The sequence below is a fragment of the Nicotiana sylvestris genome, chromosome 6 (genome assembly GCF_000393655.2).
Source record: "Nicotiana sylvestris chromosome 6, ASM39365v2, whole genome shotgun sequence".
Classification (NCBI taxonomy): Eukaryota; Viridiplantae; Streptophyta; class Magnoliopsida; order Solanales; family Solanaceae; genus Nicotiana; species Nicotiana sylvestris.
Genome location: NC_091062.1, coordinates 136,341,561 through 136,347,872, shown reverse-complemented (window position 1 = coordinate 136,347,872; position 6,312 = coordinate 136,341,561).

Here is a 6,312-nt window from a genome sequence, read left to right as displayed (position 1 = left end):
AAACAAAATATATATTCTAAACATGAATGCTAACATATGGATTGAAGATGAATTCATAGTTTTGGATGGACGTACCCAGATCGTACATCAAGCGTGATTATCTGGTAATTTTTTTATAAATATTTTCATGGTTTGATAACTGTTGATTATCTCAACTAGCAATGAACCCTGAACCTTATCTTTAAATTATGTTCTTGCAGTTTCTTCCAAAGAATATATGTGGCTATCTTCCTCCTATTTCGGTTAAAATAATGCTTCGATATAATGGGAAGGAGTGGGCTGTGACTCTTACAAGTGGTGTTCGGAGAAGACTCGTTAATGGGTGGAAATAATTTGTTGTCGACAATAATCTGAAGAAAGGGAGTGTTCTTCTCTTTGAACTAGTTCAAGCTACATTAGGGGCTGTGATCTTTTCTGTTGAAGTGCTAGGATAAACTAATGCTTATCTTGATAATTTCTTCTCTTTAGTTATATGTACTGACTTCAAATGGATCAAAGTAATGGATTAATATGATTGTTCCTTATAATATTATTTGTGTTTTTCCCATTTATTATTGTTATAATTATTTATTTTAAGAAGACTATTGGTTTAAAAATAGCCAATTAAAATTGAGAAATCATTTAACAATATATTTAGTGCAGAAGTCCCCCTGTTCTTTTCTATTATTTTACAACCAAGAGCAAGACTAGGAAGATTATTTTTTTTTGGTAAAAATAAGTTTAAAAATCGACATTAATTTTCTCATAGAGAAGTGGAAAAATCAACACGGAAAATCAAAATTTGTATGTGATGACCCAAGAGGTCATCACTTGTTTTTAAAATGAATTCTGCATTTCAAGGCCTTAAAAATCTTTTTTAGCATTACCTCGATTTGCATGCGCAGTCTGGGCGCATAGCCGGAAAGCCTATATGTGAAAATCTGTGAAAAATGATAAATTTTGACTATAAAATGAATTAATGTGACTTCGGTCAACGTTTTGGGTAAACGGATCCGTCCCCGTGATTTGTCAGTCCCGGAGGGTCCGTAGAAAAATATGGGACTTGGGAGTATGCCCGAAATTGAATTCCGAGGTCCCAAGCCCTAGGAATGAATTTTTGAAAGAAATTATTTTCTGAAATTGTTTATAAAATTTGGAAATGAATTTTGATTACAACATGTTGGTATCGGGCCTGTATTTTGGTTCTGGCATCCGGTACATGTCTTATATATGATTGAAGATGATTCTGTGAAGTTTGGTAAGAAACGAAATCCGTTTGACGTGATTCGGACCTTAAATGCAAAATTTGATGTTTAAGAAGTTTTGATAAATTTCATTGATATTGAGGTTTAATTTAATGTTTCTGATGTTATTTTGGTGATATGAGTACACGAATAAGTCCGTGGGCTATTTTTAAGGTTGTGTGTATATTTGGTTTGGAGCCCCGAGGGCTCGGGTGAGTTTTGGATAGGCCACGGGGTGCATTTTAAACTTAGAAAAGTTGCAGATTTCAGTTGTGCATAGCAGGCCTGCAGGCTTCGCATTTGCGAAGCCTGGCTCGCAAATGTGATATCGCAAATGCGAGTGGCTGATCGCAAATGCGAAGGAAGCCAGGCCAGCTCAATCTCGCAAATGCGAGATTTCTTTCGCAAATGCAAAAATCCCTGTCCCAGCCTTGAGTCGCAAATGCGATAAAGTTGTCGCAAATGCGTCCAGTTGTTCGCAAATGCGAAGATCCTATTTTTCTGAAGGGTTCGCAAATGCGAGCCCTGTTTCGCATTTTCCAGCTTAGCAGAGGTCTGGGTTCGCAATTCGCATTTCCCATACCTGCGATCTGCAACTTTTATACTTAGCCGATTTTAAAGCCATTTTTCATATCCTCTCAAAACATAAACACATTAGGGCAATTTTTCAAAGGCTTCTTCTTCTCCAAATCAATTGTAAGTCATTTTTAACTAGTTTTCTTCAATCATTAACATCTTTTAACATGATTTCAACATCAAATCAATGATTTTCATGGAAAAAATTGGGTGTTTTGGGTAGAACTTAGGTTTTTAAAAAATTGGGAATTTGGACCTCTATTTGAGGTCCGATTTCAAAACAAATTATATATTTGGGTTCGTGGGGGAATAAGTAATCAGGTTTTGGTTCGAACCTCGGGTTTTGACCATGTGGGCCCGGGGGCGATTTTTGACTTTTTGTGTAAAACTTTAGAAAATCCATTTTCATGCATTGGGGTTGATTAATTTAGCGCTTATTGATGTAATTAAGTAACTTGTGACTAGAAACAAGCGAATTGGTGGTGGAATCAAGGGGTAAAGCTATAGTTGAATCATGAGTTGTATTTGTGGCATCGAGGTAAGTGTTTGGTTTAGCCTTAGCTTGATGGATTAGGAGTTGAGTCTTATTTGCTATGTGGTAATTGTTGAGTACGACGTATAGGCATGATGATGAGTATCTATACGTTGGTATCTAGCATGCCCGTGAGTCTTTATATTGTGATTATCGTGACTTCGTTGTATCTTTCATGCCTTGGTGGTGGTTTCTATTTGTGGTATAAAGTTTGTGGAAGGAATTGTGATCTATGAACCTTGAGGAGCGTTGGCTCAAGTTGTATAACGAATTGTGAAAGTGTAAGTGATAATTGAACCTCTAGAGCATTGGCTCGAGTTGTGAAGTGAACAGTGAAGCAAAAGTGAGAAAGAGAAGAGATCATTATGTTGTCACCCTTGCCGGGTTATTGTTGATTTATTTGTTATCTCTCTTACCGGGATGTTGATGTTATTGATGTTGTTCCCTTGCCGGAATTAAATTGTTGAATTGTTGTTCCCTTGCCGGGATTTTTATTGCAATTTCATTTGTTCCCTTGCCCTATTGTTTGTGATTGTTGTTTGGGTGAGGAAGAGAGTTAAAACACGAAGGGTGATGTCGTGAATTGTTTGTTTTGTGAGGAAAGAGTGTAAACACGAAGGGTGATGCCGTGTATGATTGTGAGGAAAGAGTGTAAAGCACGAAGGGTGATGTCGTGCCGAACGATGTACTATTCTGTGCCGATTATATTAATTATATGGTGAGGAAAGAGAGTGAAAGCACGAAGGGTGATGCCGTGTACATTTTTATTATATGATTGCTTTGGTGAGGATGAGAGTAAAAGCACGAAGGGTGATGCCGTGCATTTGTTGATTTCTGATTCTTTGTTGATATTCGAGTTATATTGTCCCTTTCATTACTTGATGTCTTTCTATTCGAAATTGTTATCTCCCCCAAGCATGCTCCCCCTCCCATATTGACTAGTTATTTCTGTATTTCCTTCCGTTGTATATATATTTGAACTGCACAAGTTTATTTGGTTGTCTGGTCCTAGCCTCGTCATTACTTCACCGAGGTTAGGCTAGACACTTACCAGCACATGGGGTCGGTTGTGCTGATACTATACTCTGCACTATGTGCAGATCCCGGAGCAGCTTTTGGACCATAGTGTGGAAGCTACCTTCAGTCCACCCGGAGATCCAAGGTAGACCTGTAGGCGTCCGCAGGCCCTGGCGTCTCCCTCTATTCCTATTTCCTGTTTCATCTTCCTTCTATTCAGAAATAATGTACTATTATTTCTTCAGACTTTGTATGTAGCAATCTTAGATAGTCTGTGACACTATGACACCGGGTTTTTGGTGGTTAAGGCTTAAATATTTGTAATAGATACAGTTTTCATATATTTTTATTGTTGTCTTCCGCTTAAATTTAAATTTCCGCTGTTATCACGTTATCGCCTTATATTTGTTATAAAGAAATAATCGGTTAATGAAGTAATTAGATCAAAGGTTTGGCTTGCCTAGCTCATATTAGTAGGCACCATCACGACTCCCGAGAGTAGAAAATCCGGATCGTGTATTGTATTTACCAATAAAAATTTTGGAGACCGATCCGTTTTAGTTAGAATTAAACCACCAAGTTGAAGGTTAAGACTATGAGATAAAACCTATGAAGTGCACTGCCACTATGTGGCAGAAGTTTAAAAAAAGATCAAAAAAAAATCCAAAATCTGTGAAGTGCACTGCCACTATATGGCAGAAGTTAAAAAAAATTCCAAAATCTGTATAGGCGGATGGATAAAGACAAGCTTCTATAATTAATTGTAGTTATGGAGGAGAGTAATGGTTGGATGGATGAGTGTAATGGTGTATAGAGGAGTGAAATTGACTACTGAAAAGTGTAATAGTTGCTTGAAGGAGTGGAAGGGGCTAATGGGAAGTGTAATAGATATATGGAGGAGTGGAAGGGGCTAAGATGTGTAATGTCCGCATGGAGAAGTGGATATGGCAAGTGGGAAGTATAATGGTTGCATAGGGTCTCTAAAAAGAGACTTTAAGTCCTACTGGGAAGTGGACCAGCTTGTAAGCTTAGTCAAACATCCTCTTAGTCACCAAGCATTTTCACCGCTAAAGCCTAAAATATAACTAATTTTAGACAAATAATAATTTTCACTAGTTGCCTACAATATTAGAGATGAAACTAGTTTGTCACCAATAACTTTAGATATTGTGACTAATGTTACTAAATAACTAGCGACAATCCATTTTTTTGGTGGAAACTTGAGAAGATAAAACTATCGCTATGAAATTTTTGTTTCTTCACTAAATGTATGTGCATGTGCATTTAAGTACGACTCTAATTTTTGTTCCAAAAAGACAATAATTAGTGATGAACTTTTTATGATACCTAATAATTTCATAGGTAAAATAGAGATGATACACTGATCGTCACTAATTTGTTTAAGCTATTAGTGACAAAAACTAAGGTTGCAAAAAATATAAAACTTTTAGTGACGAAACTATTTCGTAGCGAAAATATAACTAATTTTAAGACGAACAATTATTTGTCACCAATTGTCTATAATATTAGTGACGAAACTAATTTGTCACCAATAATATTAATTTTGGGGCTAATATTAATCAATATTTTGCGCCAATTTATTTTTTTGTGGGACACTTTAGTAGAAGTCACTAAAAGTATGTGCCTCATGTATTTAAGTACGAAATATAATTTTTGTCATAGAAAATGGATAATTAGTGACAAATTTTCTATTGTAGCTAATATTTTTGTGGTTAAAAATCATATTTGTTGTAGTGGCTTCTTAGTTGAAGCACTATATATTTAAGTATTAGGGTTAGAAAGTAATACAGTATTATTTTAGTGATACAGTAATATAGAAACTATAATACAGTAGTTTAATCGTATTTTTTTAGTATACTATGCGTATATTTTTGTTTATTTCGTTTAATTGGTATAGTATATGTATATGAGTATAAATTATTTTATGAAAAATAGTGTAGCATGCATATGTAGATGTGAAAGAAGCATGGGGAAGGTAAGACAATTAAACTAATGAGAGAGAATTGGAGGGAAAAAAATAAATTAAAAAACAAATCTGCTAAAGGATATATCTGGAAAACGAAAATGTTTAAATATCCATTATATCCTCAAAAGCCGTGCGAAGTTACCATAATACCCCATTCTGGACTTTTGGTCGGCTCTTTTCTAAAAGCCAAACAAATAAGCTTTTCCTTTGGTTTCTTTTGCTGTTCTTTTTTTTTTATTGGATTTTTATCTTCTTGACCTCTATATAAATACACGTTTAAAAGTTATTGACATGTAGCAAGTACTGACAGCTTGTTTCAATGGTTGTTACTGTTGTATCTTATTGTATTGTTACTTTAAGTATGATATATATTTTTGTTGTTACTTATATTTTGTTGTATCGTATTGTTAAATGTTGCGTAACGACGAAATGTCCTACTTTATGTAACAACCAATTTGGTGTGGTTGAGTTGTTATCTTGTCTTTTTCTCTCATATCACCCTTTATTATTATTAAATAATTTTATTTTATCATTTATCCTACCTTTTTATATAATATAGTTTCCATGTATCATAATTTTTCTTTATAATATTGCAAGTTTATTCTGCATATTGCTGGTGCGTGATATCATGAAATAACAGCAAACGATACAATCTATTCAAGCATTGTATTCATCAAACGATACAGTACGTACAATACAATACGATACATTATAAAACGATATGTAACAACCATCCAAACAAGTGTAAGGTGTCACTATTCTATATTAAAGAGGTCATCTCGTTATTGTTTATTAACAAAGCCACATTCAGGGATTAATTTCGCTGATGGTCATTCAACTAGTATCTTTTAATTTCACTAAAGTCATTTAATTATTTTTTGTCACTTAAAAGTAACTAAATTTTATCATTGTTACTTAAAAAGTCATTTTGGCTCAAACCCTACCATAAATATGACATGACATAAAATTTAATGAGA